Genomic DNA, 16,429 nt, shown 5'->3' with positions numbered 1-16,429 from the left:
AAATGTTCTGTGATAAGCAAAATGTTAAATACAATGGTTATAAGTAGTTTAACCTGTCACGTGCACTTTAAACTCATCTGACCCCACATCAAAAGCAAAAGAGTCTTGTGAACTCTTCTAATGCAGCCGATCTCACGTCTCTCTCCTGCCTGGTGATTAAAGGGAGTCTTCCACTGAGAGAGGAAACTTCCCATTTCCCATTTGTCATGTGCAGAGTCCGCCCTGGAAAAACACCAAGTCTATTCATGTTTAGGTTCTAGACATAATGTGACTAAAGCATGAGGTTAAATTTACTATTCAATTTAATATAAAGGTCCTATATTAGGCAGGATTGACTCTTGTGACACTGCTGTTCCCTGCTCAAAAACACACCAGGAATAGTGTTTTGTTTCATTCACACACGTTTGAGAAACCTGGTAAGGTGTATTTCAGGAGAATCCGATTGATAGTCGCATCATGCCTGCGCCGCCCTGTCACCGGTTCTGTTCATTGTATTTATGGACAGAATTTCTAGGCGCAGTCAGGGGTCGGAGGGCGTCCGGTTTGGGGACCACAGGATCTCGTCTCTGCTGTTCACAGATGATGTTGTACTGTTGGCTCCATCGAACCAGGACCTGCAGCACTGGGGCGGTTTGCAGTTGAGTGTGAAGTGGCTGGGATGAGGATCAGCTCTTCCAAGTCCAAGTCCATGGTTCTCAACTGGAAAAAGGTGTCTTGTCCTCTCCGGGTGGATGGAGAGTCCCTGCCTCAAGTGGAGGAGTTCAAGTATCTCGGGGTCTTGTTCACGAGTGAGAGGAGAATGGAGCATGAGATTGACAGGTGGATCAGGACAGTGTCTGCAGTGATGAGGTCTCTGTATCGGACCGTTGTGGTGAAGAGGAGCTGAGCTCATTTTACTCTCAATCTCCGTTCCTTCCCTCACCTCTGGTCATGAGCTCCGGGTAATGACCAAAAGGATGATATCGCTGATACAATAGGCACAAATGAGTTTCCTCTGCAGGGTGGCTGGGCGCTCCCTTAGAGATAGAGTAAGGAGCTCAGTCACACAGGAGGAGATCGGAGTAGAGTCGCTGCTCCCCCACATTGAGAGGAACAGCTGAGGTAGCTCGGGCATCTGTTCTGATGCCTCCTGGGCACCTTTCAAAACAATGGAAGGAACACAGTGATCTAAGTATGTGATGTGTAAGCAGTAAATGCCCTGTACAAGTAAAATACCCTTGTCTTTAATGCAGTTTGAACTCTCAACATCAGTGAAATCTAAAGTAACCAAGCTCTATACTTGTTTGTATGTGCTGGTGTTTTTGGCTGGATGAGTTGCGCAGGGGTGTAGGGTAAAGGACTGGGTGTGGTCAGAGAGTGTCCCAGCAGAGTGGACGTGTCCCAGGGACTGGGTGGAGCCCGGGCGGACCTCCGGAAGACGCTCCTTCACACCAGCGTCCCACCGCAGACGGGTCAGCTCGAGGGTCAGACCTCCCCGGGACGTAAGTGTCTTAATGAGGAGACAGAGGACGGCGCTTAAGTGAGGGGAGGTTTCCATGGCGAGGAGAGGGAGGACATCAGCTTGTAACTTTCACCTATGTGGGATTTGGGAAACAATACAAGGCAGCCGTCTTTGTGTCCTGTAAAATGTGACTTTCTCTAAGCAACAGTCACAGTGCTGTTCATAAATTACTGTACTGTAAATAATATCAGTTGAACTAAAGCTAAAAATTTAAATATATATCATTTATAGGTGAATTTTCTAAATAAAATAACAATAAATAAAATAATATAATAATATATATAATATAATATAATAAAACAAAATTAAAAAGAAGAGACACTATAGATACATTCTTCCAGTAATTTGGACTATTCCACAGTGTTGTGTCCAGTCACAAATGTCTTCGAACATCAAACGAATCAAACACAGATTAAAGAGGCAATATGTAACTTTTCTAGTGGAGACTCCTTGTCTCCATGGCGATGTTGTGTCTATCTTCATGGACCAGCCAGGTGATGCTACCAAGCCACATTACAGGTCAGATCTGTGGAGAGGCGACCCTGCTCACAGTAAGAAGCACCTGTAATGTAATAAGTGCAAAAAAGTTTAATGTCATACTGTGGAAAAGGGATGTAGAAACATTTTGAAATATCCAAATATCATATTGTTTAATGTAATGATACAGTATCGATATCGTGGGCTGCTGTATCAATATATCAATATATCGAGTATTTTTTGGTTTATTTTGTTCCAGCTTCAGTTTTGTTGTTTGTTCAGAGGAAGGAAACTTGTTTATTCGACACATTTGACATTTTCACTGTTTTGATGATTAAAATGTTTGTGTTTCATATGAACTTTACACAAGAAGTGGTTTAACAAAGATTTTTAGTATCACAGACATGATTTAGTCTTTATTTTTTATTGAAATGTAACAAATCGATTTGAAAAAAGTGCACTGTATTGAGATATGTATCATATCGTGGACTGTGTGTCAAGGTGTGTAACATGTTGTAGTCTATATATCGAGATATGTATCGTAATGACACCAGCTCTACTGTGGAACATTAGAGGCAAAGAAAAACCATAATTCATTAGAAAAGTTAAACAGTGTACTTTAGACTACTCAGATCGTTTAATATTCTTTTAATATCATTTGAACTGAGGTGAGATGTGATATTTTTTATTTTTTTGTAGTCTTCTCTTCAAACTTTAATTCTAAAATCTCACAAAAATCCTGTGAGTTTTACAGAGCTGGTTTGTGGACGCCAATGCTGAGGGTGAGAGCCGCCTCTGCTCTGCCAACAGGAAGTGTCCAGCTCCTCTCCTGTTTCCTGCCATTGTGCCGCCAAGCCACCCCAGCCTGGCCCCGCCCCTGGCCCCGCCCCCGGCCACGCCCTCCAGCTGGGGAAACTGCGGGGGTCAGATCCTCCTTACAGCCCATCTCCATGGCAACTCTTCTCACTGACCATGGGCAAAATGGGACTAAGGATCAGGGATAGAAAGTGACACAAAGCTGCACCTTTACTCCCAAACTGCTTTTAATGATCAGTGCTAGTCAAGTCTGATCTGATCTCACGCAAAAGCAGCACATGTTTAAACCCTCCACCAGGAAACTCTCTCTGCGGATCATGCACACAATGTAATTTGACTTAAACATCGAACTTATACATCCAACCACAAGAAAGATGATGAAAATCAAAAGAAATATTACACGCTCCACCAAAAAATGTCATTTACCTTTAAAATGCCCCTGTGGACTTGGTTATGTAAGAAAAACATCTAGAGCACTAAAGACTCGAATGGCGAAAGGAGAGTTATCCGGTTTTGTAACTTTTCTAGTTTTCTTGTTTTCAGTGTCACAATTGAGACGGCAAATTCTAAGGCTGAGCATCCCCCTCAAGTAACACAGAGTTAAGGTGGCTGCCCTGTGTCCTGGTTCTGGTACTTTCTTCTGCACAGCCCTGGGTATAAGTTGCTTCTGTTGATATCTAAGGTTAAAGCATAAATTATTTCTCTTCTCTGCTAACCTTTAACCTGGATGATTGAAAGATTTTACACACATCTAAAGACTCAAATATCCGATCATAGGAGCAACATTAGAAATGGAGACCTCAGAAACCCTTTAACTGCCCATTTTAAAGAAGCACAGCTCCATCTCCTCACTCACACATCGGAACAGAGCAGCTGAGGCTCCCAAGAAGAGGACGGGATAGGAACAGGCTGCTCCTACAAACAGAAAGGTTTTATATTTTTTCCTTAAAAACACTGGCCCCTACGCCGGTCCAGGAAAGACATTACTGGACTGGAGGCAAACTATTGCCAGATATTTTGGACATGTTCTCATATTGTTCCATTTTGGAGGGAAATTCACATTAGAGACTGTGGTCTGTACTGACCATTTCAACTTGAAACAGTGTCTGTGGGTCTCCTGATGACTGAAAATGTGACGTATAAAGTTAAACACGTGTTCCAAATTTTGAGTGCAGCTGCTAGGAAAACTACAACCAGGAAATAGCTTAACAAATTCACAAATACCAACACTGGCTGAATGGTTTGAGATTGTTTATGATATTTTTAAGATGGAGATGATTTATTTTAGTATAAGAATGCAACAAGACAAATTTAAGAGTAAATGGAAATGGTGAACTGAATTTATCAAAAGTGTAAGACCAGATTTTGGGCAACACTTTACAATGTTTTTCTTGTAGTTGGGTGTAATAACTATTTATATATATACATCAAAGGCACAGCCCACATATTATATTGTATTTTTTATTGTATTGTGTCTTTTTCATACAACTTTTAAAAAATGAATAAATAAATAAAATAAAAAATTAGTGGCCAGAGTCAAGAAAATGAAATGAAACATTTCTTATTCTCACTATTATTGTTATATTTATTTCTAATGTAATTGACTTGCCCGATGAGAACATATGATTGATGGACGGGTAATGGCTCGTGTTATATGATGTACATACAGTGTATATTGTGTTGTGTAGATTGCGTTATATATTGTGTTGTATTGGTGTATATTGTGTTGTATATTGTATTGGTGTATATTGTGTTATATATTGTGTTGGTGTATATTGTGTTGTATATTGTATTGGTGTATATTGTGTTATATATTGTATTGGTGTATATTGTGTTGTATATTGTGTTGGTGTATATTGTGTTGTATATTGTATTGGTGTATATTGTGTTGTATATTGTGTTGGTGTATATTGTGTTGTATATTGTGTTGGTGTATATTGTGTTGTATATTGTATTGGTGTATATTGTGTTGTATATTGTGTTGGTGTATATTGTGTTGTATATTGTGTTGGTGTATATTGTGTTGTATATTGTATTGGTGTATATTGTGTTATATATTGTATTGTGTGGGACATCTCCTGTGGCTCAAGTTTGGGTTGGCCACTGATGCAAATGTTGTCATTTATTCAAAGCAGTTGGGAGTAAGAGTGCAGCTTTGTTTCACTTTCTGTGTTCACTGTAGTCTCCTTGCTCCAGTGATGTACGTGCCCCTGTACCTTTTATGATACTAGAGATCAGGGTTGCTAGAGCTTGAGTGAGAAAGAAGCAATCAGGCCTGCACAAGTCAACGCAGTATGATGCAAATTTGAGCCGTTTGGTGAAACTGAATGACTGAATTCAGCAAATCTTGTTCCTGAAATTGTGCTCAGTTCCCCTCAGAAGAGAGTGAAAGCACGTCATTTTAGTGATGAAAAAGAATCCATAGAAGAGAACACATTTCAAACTGACTTTATTTTGCACGCACTACAAAATACAAAATGTTGCAAATGTATCCAGACAGGCAGAGTGAGCAGAGTCTTGCCCAATGGCACAGTGACAATGACGGTATTGGGATTTAACCGTCAGGCATAGTTTGGATAAGGTTACAGAAAAACCATGTGCATATGTTGAGTTAGTTAGTAACAGAAAGCCTGAAAAAATTTAAATGATAAACATCAACATTATAAAACTTCAAAAAATGTGGCTTTTTTTTTTTTTTTTTTTTTTTGTAAATTCTGTGTTTTGGTGAAATGATCACACTGAATTAACTTTTGTGAGTTTTAAGCCGTTATAATGTTGTTTCTTCATCAAAAACACCGCCTCCATATCTGGAGTTGTGTTTTGTTTCATTCACACGTTACTGAGGAACTCTTTATTATTAGTCTGTCTACATCTCCAAAGCTGCAAATGCTTTGTTCCACCTTGTGATGTCATGAAGCTGTAGTTTTCATTTTACCAGCTCCTCTTACCTTTAGTTCAGTAAAGATTGGCAAAGCAGGACTGCAATGATCCAACTGATTCTAGTGAAGATGTGTGGAGTTTAAAAACCAAGTGGAACTCCTCCAATATTACCACATGATGACATCATGAGGTAGAATAGAGTATTTTCAGTTTGAGAAAAGTACTCAGACTAAATATGCAAGGTTTTTGTGTTGAGGCTGCGTGCACGGGGGGAAGGAAGAGGTGTCTGTGGGAAACTCGTGCATCTCCAGTGGGCAGAGCAGACCGGGGCGCTCAGGGTCAGTGGCTCCTGAGGGCCCGATTCTGACTAATGCGGCGCTCCCTTTCAACAGAACACACAGAGGATTCTGAGAAACGGCCCCGAAATGAACACCAGGATGACAGGAACAACCCACAGTCCTCACGCACACACACCACAGTCCTCACGCACACACTAGAGGCCACACGCACACACACCACAGTCCTCACGCACACACTAGAGGCCACACGCACACACACCACAGTCCTCACGCACACACTAGAGGCCACACGCACACACACCACAGTCCTCACGCACACACTAGAGGCCACACGCACACACACCACAGTCCTCACGCACACACTAGAGGCCACACGCACACACACCACAGTCCTCACGCACACACTAGAGGCCACACGCACACACACCACAGTCCTCACGCACACACTAGAGGCCACACGCACACACACCACAGTCCTCACGCACACACTAGAGTCCACACGCACACACACTAGAGTCCACACGCACACACACCAGAGTCCACACGCACACACCAGAATCCTCACGCACACACTAGAGTCCACACGAGTCCACACGCACACACCAGAGTCCACACGCACACACACAGAGTCCACACACACATACTAGAGTCCTCACGCACATACTAGAATCCTCACGCACATACACCAGAGTCCACACGCACATACTAGAGTCCACACGCACACACACCACAGTCCTCACGCACACACTAGAGTCCACACGCACACACACCAGAGTCCACACGCACACACCAGAATCCTCACGCACACACTAGAGTCCACACACACACACACCAGAGTCCACACGCACACACCAGAATCCTCACGCACACACTAGAGTCCACACGCGCATACACCAGAGTCCACACGCACATACTAGAGTCCTCACGCACATACTAGAGTCCTCACGCACATACACCAGAGTCCACACGCACATACACCAGAGTCCACACGCACATACACCAGAGTCCACACGCACATACTAGAGTCCTCACGCACATACACCAGAGTCCACACGCACATACTAGAGTCCTCACGCACATACACCAGAGTCCACACGCACATACACCAGAGTCCACATGCACATACTAGAGTCCTCACACACATACACAGTGTCACACGCACATACACCAGAGTCACACACATACAGTCCTCACACACAGCACACACACAGAGTCCTCACGCACATACACCAGAGTCCACACGCGCATACACCAGAGTCCACACGCACATACTAGAGTCCTCACGCACACACACCAGAGTCCTCACGCACATACACCAGAGTCCACACGCACATACACCAGAGTCCACACGCACATACTAGAGTCCTCACACACATACTAGTGTCCTCACGCACACACACCAGAGTCCTCACGCACATACACCAGAGTCCACACGCACATACACCAGAGTCCACACGCACATACACCAGAGTCCACACGCACATACTAGAGTCCTCACACACATACTAGAGTCCTCACGCACACACACCAGAGTCCTCACGCACATACACCAGAGTCCACACGCACATACTAGAGTCCTCACGCACACACACCAGAGTCCTCACGCACATACACCAGAGTCCACATGCACATACACCAGAGTCCACACGCACATACACCAGAGTCCACACGCACATACACCAGAGTCCACACGCACATACTAGAGTCCTCACGCACATACACCAGAGTCCACACGCACATACTAGAGTCCTCACGCACATACACCAGAGTCCACACGCACATACTAGAGTCCTCACGCACATACTAGAGTCCTCACGCACATACACCAGAGTCCACACGCACATACTAGAGTCCTCACGCACATACTAGAGTCCTCACGCACACACACCAGAGTCCTCACGCACATACACCAGAGTCCACACGCACATCACACCACAGAGTCCACACGCACACACACTAGAGTCACACAGAGTCCACACGCACATACTAGAGTCCTCACGCACACACACCAGAGTCCTCACGCACATACACCAGAGTCCACACACACATACTAGAGTCCTCACGCACATACTAGAGTCCTCACGCACATACACCAGAGTCCACATGCACATACTAGAGTCCTCACGCACACACACCAGAGTCCTCACGCACATACACCAGAGTCCACACACACATACTAGAGTCCTCACGCACATACTAGAGTCCTCACGCACATACACCAGAGTCCACATGCACATAATAGAGTCCTCACGCACATACTAGAGTGCTCACGCACATACACCAGAGTCCACATGCACATACTAGAGTCCTCACGCACACACACCAGATTCCACACGCACATACTAGAGTCCTCACACACATACTAGAGTCCACACGCACATACTAGAGTCCTCACGCACACACACCACAGTCCTCACGCACACACTAGAGTCCACATGCACACACACCAGAGTCCTCACGCACACACACCAGAGTCCTCACACACACACACCAGAATCCTCACGCACACACTAGAGTCCACACGCACACACTAGAGTCCACACGCACACACACTAGAGTCCACACACACACACACTAGAGTCCTCACGCACACACACCAGAGTCCACACGCACACACACCAGAGTTCTCATGCACACACACCAGAGTTCTCACACACACACACTAGAGTCCACACGCACACACTAGAGTCCACACGCACACACACCAGAGTCCTCACTCACATACACCAGAGTCCACTCGCACATACTAGAGTCCTCACGCACATACACCAGAGTCCACACGCACATACTAGAGTCCTCACGCACACACACCAGAGTCCTCACGCACATACACCAGAGTCCACACGCACATACTAGAGTCCTCACGCACATACTAGAGTCCTCACGCACATACACCAGAGTCCACACGCACATACTAGAGTCCTCACGCACATACACCAGAGTCCACACGCACATACACCAGAGTCCACACGCACATACTAGAGTCCTCACGCACATACACCAGAGTCCACACGCACATACTAGAGTCCTCACGCACACACACCAGAGTCCTCACGCACATACACCAGAGTCCACACACACATACTAGAGTCCTCACGCACATACTAGAGTCCTCACGCACATACTAGAGTCCTCACGCACATACACCAGAGTCCACACGCACATACTAGAGTCCTCACGCACACACACCAGAGTCCTCACGCACATACACCAGAGTCCACATGCACATACTAGAGTCCTCACGCACACATACTAGAGTCCTCACGCACACACACCAGAGTCCTCACGCACATACACCAGAGTCCACACGCACATACACCAGAGTCCACATGCACATAATAGAGTCCTCACGCACATACTAGAGTGCTCACGCACATACACCAGAGTCCACATGCACATACTAGAGTCCTCACGCACACACACCAGAGTCCACACGCACATACTAGAGTCCTCACGCACATACACCAGAGTCCACACGCACATACTAGAGTCCTCACGCACATACTAGAGTCCTCACGCACATACACCAGAGTCCACACGCACATACTAGAGTCCTCACGCACATACACCAGAGTCCACACGCACATACTAGAGTCCTCACGCACATACACCAGAGTCCACACACGCACATACTAGAGTCCTCACGCACATACAGAGTCCACGCACATACACCAGAGTCCACACGCACATACTAGAGTCCTCACGCACACACTAGAGTCCTCACGCACACACACCAGAGTCCTCACGCACATACACCAGAGTCCACACGCACATCCACCAGAGTCCACACGCACATACACCAGAGTCCACACGCACATACTAGAGTCCTCACGCACATACTAGAGTCCTCACGCACATACACCAGAGTCCACACGCACATACTAGAGTCCTCACGCACACACACCAGAGTCCTCACGCACATACACCAGAGTCCACACACACATACTAGAGTCCTCACGCACATACTAGAGTCCTCACGCACATACACCAGAGTCCACATGCACATACTAGAGTCCTCACGCACACACACCAGAGTCCTCACGCACATACACCAGAGTCCACACACACATACTAGAGTCCTCACGCACATACTAGAGTCCTCACGCACATACACCAGAGTCCACATGCACATACTAGAGTCCTCACGCACACACACCAGAGTCCTCACGCACACACACCAGAGTCCACACGCACACATACACCAGAGTCCACACACACATACTAGAGTCCTCACGCACATACTAGAGTCCTCACGCACATACACCAGAGTCCACATGCACATAATAGAGTCCTCACGCACATACTAGAGTGCTCACGCACATACACCAGAGTCCACATGCACATACTAGAGTCCTCACGCACACACACCAGAGTCCACACGCACATACTAGAGTCCTCACACACATACTAGAGTCCACACGCACATACTAGAGTCCTCACGCACACACTAGAGTCCACACGCACACACACCAGAGTCCACACGCACATACTAGAGTCCTCACGCACACACACCAGAGTCCTCACGCACATACACCAGAGTCCACATGCACATACTAGAGTCCTCACGCACATACTAGAGTCCTCACGCACACACACCAGAGTCCTCACGCACATACACCAGAGTCCACACGCACATACACCAGAGTCCACACGCACACACACCAGAGTCCTCACGCACATACACCAGAGTCCACACACACATACTAGAGTCCTCACGCACATACTAGAGTCCTCACGCACATACTAGAGTCCTCACGCACATACACCAGAGTCCACACGCACATACTAGAGTCCTCACGCACACACACCAGAGTCCTCACGCACATACACCAGAGTCCACATGCACATACTAGAGTCCTCACGCACATACTAGAGTCCTCACGCACACACACCAGAGTCCTCACGCACATACACCAGAGTCCACACGCACATACACCAGAGTCCACATGCACATAATAGAGTCCTCACGCACATACTAGAGTGCTCACGCACATACACCAGAGTCCACATGCACATACTAGAGTCCTCACGCACACACACCAGAGTCCACACGCACATACTAGAGTCCTCACGCACATACTAGAGTCCACACGCACATACTAGAGTCCTCATGCACATACACCAGAGTCCACACGCACATACTAGAGTCCTCACGCACACACACCACAGTCCTCACGCACACACTAGAGTCCACATGCACACACACCAGAGTCCTCACGCACACACACCAGAGTCCTCACACACACACACCAGAATCCTCACGCACACACTAGAGTCCACACGCACACACTAGAGTCCACACGCACACACACTAGAGTCCACACGCACACACACTAGAGTCCTCACGCACACACACCAGAGTCCACACGCACACACACCAGAGTTCTCATGCACACACACCAGAGTTCTCACACACACACACTAGAGTCCACACGCACACACTAGAGTCCACACGCACACACACCAGAGTCCTCACTCACATACACCAGAGTCCACTCGCACATACTAGAGTCCTCACGCACATACTAGAGTCCACACGCACATACTAGAGTCCTCATGCACACACACCAGAGTCCTCACGCACACACTAGAGTCCACACGCACATACTAGAATCCTCACGCACATACACCAGAGTTCACACGCACATACTAGAGTCCTCACGCACACACACCACAGTCCTCACGCACACACTAGAGTCCACATGCACACACACCAAAGTCCTCACGCACACACACCAGAGTCCTCACACACACACACCAGAATCCTCACGCACACACTAGAGTCCACACGCACACACTAGAGTCCACACGCACACACTAGAGTTCACACGCACACACACTAGAGTCCACACGCACACACACTAGAGTCCTCACGCACACACACTAGAGTCCTCATGCACACACACCAGAGTTCTCACGCACACACACTAGAGTACTCACGCACACACACCCGAGTCCTCACGCACACACACCAGAGTCCACGCACACACACTAGAGTCCACATGCACATACACCAGAGTCCACACGCACATACTAGAGTCCTCACGCATACACTAGAGTCCTCACACAAGCACACATCACAGTCCACATGCACACACGCCAGAGTCCACGCACACACACTAGAGTCCTCACGCACACACACCAGAGTCCTCACACACACACACCAGAGTCCTCACGCACACACACCAGAGTCCTCATGCACACACACACCAGAGTCCACATGCACACACACCAGAGTCCTCACGCACACACACACCAGAGTCCTCACACACACACACACCAGAGTCCTCACGCACACACACACACCAGAGTCGTCACGCACACACCAGAGTCCTCACACACACGCACACACACCAGAGTCCTCAGGCACACACACACCAGAGTCCTCACGCACACACCAGAGTCCTCACACACACACCAGAGTCCACACGCACACACACCAGAGTCCTCACGCACACACACACCAGAGTCCTCACGCACACACACCAGACTCCTCACACACACACACACCAGAGTCCTCACACACATGCACACACACACCAGAGTCCACACACACACACACACACCAGAGTCCTCACACACACACACACACACCAGAGTCCTCACGCGCACACACCAGAGTCCTCACGCACACCCACACCAGAGTCCTCACGCACACACACCAGAGTCCTCACGCACACACACCAGAGTCCTCACGCACACACACCAGAGTCCTCAGGCACACACACCAGAGTCCTCACGCACACACACCAGAGTCCTCACGTACACACCAGAGTCCTCATGCACACACCAGAGTCCTCACGCACACACACACACCAGAGTCCTCACACACACACACACACACACACACCAGAGTCCTCACGCACACACACCAGAGTCCTCCCACACACGCACACACACACCAGAGTCCACACACACACACACACACACACCACACACAGAGTCCACACACACACACACACAGAGTCCACACACACACACCAGAGTCCACACACACACACAGAGTCCACACACACACAGAGTCCACACACACACACCAGAGTCCACACACACACACACACCAGAGTCCACACACACACACCAGAGTCCACACACACACACACACACACCAGAGTCCTCACACACACACACACACACACACACACACCAGAGTCCACACACACCAGAGTCCACACACACACCAGAGTTCTCACACACACACACCAGAGTCTTCACTCACATACACCAGAGTCCACACGCACATACTAGAGTCCTCACGCACATACTAGAGTCCACACGCACATACTAGAGTCCTCACGCACACACACCAGAGTCCACACGCACATACTAGAGTCCTCACGCACATACTAGAGTCCTCACGCACATACACCAGAGTCCACATGCACATACTAGAGTCCTCACGCACACACACCAGAGTCCTCACTCACATACACCAGAGTCCACACGCACATACTAGAGTCCTCACGTACATACTAGAGTCCACACGCACATACTAGAGTCCTCATGTGTAAAACCAGCCATATATATATATATATATATATATATATATAAATGTGTTTCTCACCTTCCACGGTGGTAGGTCTCTCTCACCCTCATTCAGCTCGGGTCCTCTACCAGAGGCCTGGGAGCTTGAGAGTTCTGTGCAGTATCTTTGCTGTTCCCAGTACTGCACTTTTCTGGACTGAGATGTCCATTGTTTTTCCCGGTATCTGTTGTAGCCACTCTTCCAGTTTGGGGGTTACAGCCCCGAGTGCTCCGATCACCACAGGCACCACTGATGCCTTTACTTTCCAGGCTCTCTCCAGCTCTTCCTTGAGCCCCTGGTATTTCTCTAGCTTCTCGTGTTCCTTTTTCCTGATATTACCATCGCTTGGTATTGCGATGTCAACCACCACGGCTCTGCTCTGTTTCTTATCCACCACCACTATGTCTGGTTGGTTCGCCATCACCATTCTGTCAGTCTGTATCTGGAAGTCCCACAGGATCTTGGCTCGGTCATTCTCCACAACCTCTGGAGGTGTTTCCCACCTTGATCCTGGGGTCTCCAGCCCGAACTCTGCACAGATGTTTCTGTACACTATGCCCGCCACTTGGTTATGTCGCTCCATGTATGCTTTCCCTGCCAGCATCTTACACCCTGCAGTTATGTGCTGGACTGTCTCAGGAGCCTCTTTGCACAGTCTACACCGTGGGTCTTGTCTGGTGTGGTAGATCTGGGCCTCTATTGCTCGAGTGCCCAGGGCCTGCTCCTGAGCAGCCAGGATCAGTGCCTCTGTGCTGTCCTTCAGACCAGCCCTCTCAAGCCATTGGTAGGATTTCTTGATATCAGCCACTTCAGTTATGCTCCGGTGGTACGCCCCATGTAGGGGTTTGTCCTGCCATGATGGTCCCTCCAGCACCTCTTCTTCTGGACCCCACTGTCTGAGACATTCTCTGAGCACCTCATCTGCCGGGGCCTTGTCCTTGATGTACTCAAGGAGCTTGGATGTTTCATCCTGGACAGTGGTTCCCACACTCACTAGTCCTCGGCCCCCTTTCTTCCGGCCTGCGTACAGTCTCAGGGTGCTGGATTTGGGATGGAACCCTCCATGCATGGTCAGGAGCTTTCGTGTCTTAACATCTGTGGTCTGTATCTCCTCCTTTGGCCAGCTTACAATCCCTGCAGGGTATCTGATCACTGGCAGGGCATAGCTGTTGATTGCCTGCACCTTGTTCTTGCCATTGAGCTGGCTTCTAAGGACTTGCCTCACTCTTTGCAGGTATTTGGCCATAGCCGCTTTTCTTGTTGCCTCTTCGAGGTTGCCATTTGCTTGTGGGATACCAAGGTACTTGTAACTGTCCTCAACGTCTGCTATTGTTCCCTCTGGGAGTGACACCCCCTCTGTGTGGACTACCTTCCCTCTCTTTGTCACCATCCTGCTACATTTCTCAAGCCCGAATGACATCCCAATGTCTGTACTGTAGATCCTTGTGGTGTGGATCAGTGAGTCGATGTCTCGCTCACTCTTAGCGTACAGCTTGATGTCATCCATGTAGAGGAGGTGACTGATGGTGGCCCCGTTTCTGAGTCGGTATCCATAGCCAGTGTGGTCGATTATTTGGCTGAGAGGGTTCAGGCCTATGCAGAACAGTAGTGGGGACAGTGAGTCTCCTTGGTATATGCCACATTTGATGGACACATGTGCAAGTGGCTTCCCCTTGGCTTCAAGGGTGGTTTTCCACAACCGCATCGAGTTCGCAATGAACGCCCTTAGAGTCCTGTTGATATTGTACAGCTTCAAGCACTCAGTGATCCATGTGTGTGGCATTGAGTCATAGGCTTTCTTGTAATCAATCCAGGCAGTGCACAGGTTGGTCTTACGGGTTCTGCAGTCGCAGGCGACTGTTCGGTCAACCAGGAGTTGGTGTTTGGCTCCCCTGGTGTTTTTGCCAATACCCTTCTGTGCTGCACTCATGTATTGATTCATGTGCCCACTTATCTTAGCCGCAATGATGCCTGACATGAGCTTCCATGTTGTGGAGAGACAGGTTATTGGCCGATAGTTGGATGGGACTGCACCCTTTGAAGGATCCTTTAGGATCAGGATCGTACGCCCTTGGGTTAACCATTCAGGGTGAGTCCCATCCCTTAGCAGCTGGTTCATTTGTGCTGCCAGGCGCTCGTGGAGGGCAGTGAGCTTCTTTAGCCAGTACGCATGGATGGATCATGTCAGGGCCCGGTGCGGTCCAGTTTTTCATACCTGAGACTCTTCCCTGGATGTCTGCCACTGTGATGGTGACTGGATTCTGTTCAGGGAGGTTGCTGTGGTCTTCTCTCAGATCCACCAGCCACTGTGCATCGGTGTTATGTGATGCCTCCCTTTCCCATATGCCTTTCCAGTACCTCTCAGTCTCCAGCCTTGGTGGGTCTGCTCTGGTGTTATTACCCTGCCACTGAGCGTACACTTTCACCGGTTGTGTTGCGAACAGCCGGTTTATTCGTCTGGCCTCGTTATCTCGTGTGTACCTCTTTAGGCGGCTGGCCAAGGCTTGGAGCCTTTGTTTGGCAGTTTCGAGTGCTTCAGGTATGGGCAACTGGTTGTACCTCTTGGGCACTTGCTTTTTCATTGCACCTTTCTGGGCCTCTGACAGTTGGCTCACTTCTCTCCGCACCTCCTTGATTTTAGCCTCTAACCGTCTTTGCCATGGCTATCGCATGGCTCCCATGGTTGCTCTTATAGCCCAACACATCTAGGATCACTGCTGCTGAAGTGTATATATATATATATATATATATATATATATATATATATATATATATATATATATATATATATATATATATATATATATATAGGGCCGGGCACGTTAACGCGTTAACTTTGCGTTAACTAATTAAGTCATTAACGCCGACAATTATTTTAATGCCATTAACGCAGTTTTTATTATTTATTTTATTGTAAACGTCTGTTTTTCT

The sequence above is a fragment of the Boleophthalmus pectinirostris genome, unplaced genomic scaffold (assembly GCF_026225935.1).
Source record: "Boleophthalmus pectinirostris isolate CB_2022bp ecotype Guang Dong unplaced genomic scaffold, ASM2622593v1 HiC_scaffold_11, whole genome shotgun sequence".
Taxonomy (NCBI): Eukaryota; Metazoa; Chordata; class Actinopteri; order Gobiiformes; family Gobiidae; genus Boleophthalmus; species Boleophthalmus pectinirostris.
The sequence above is the reverse complement of the archived record's forward strand: the minus strand, read 5'-3'. Positions refer to the sequence as shown.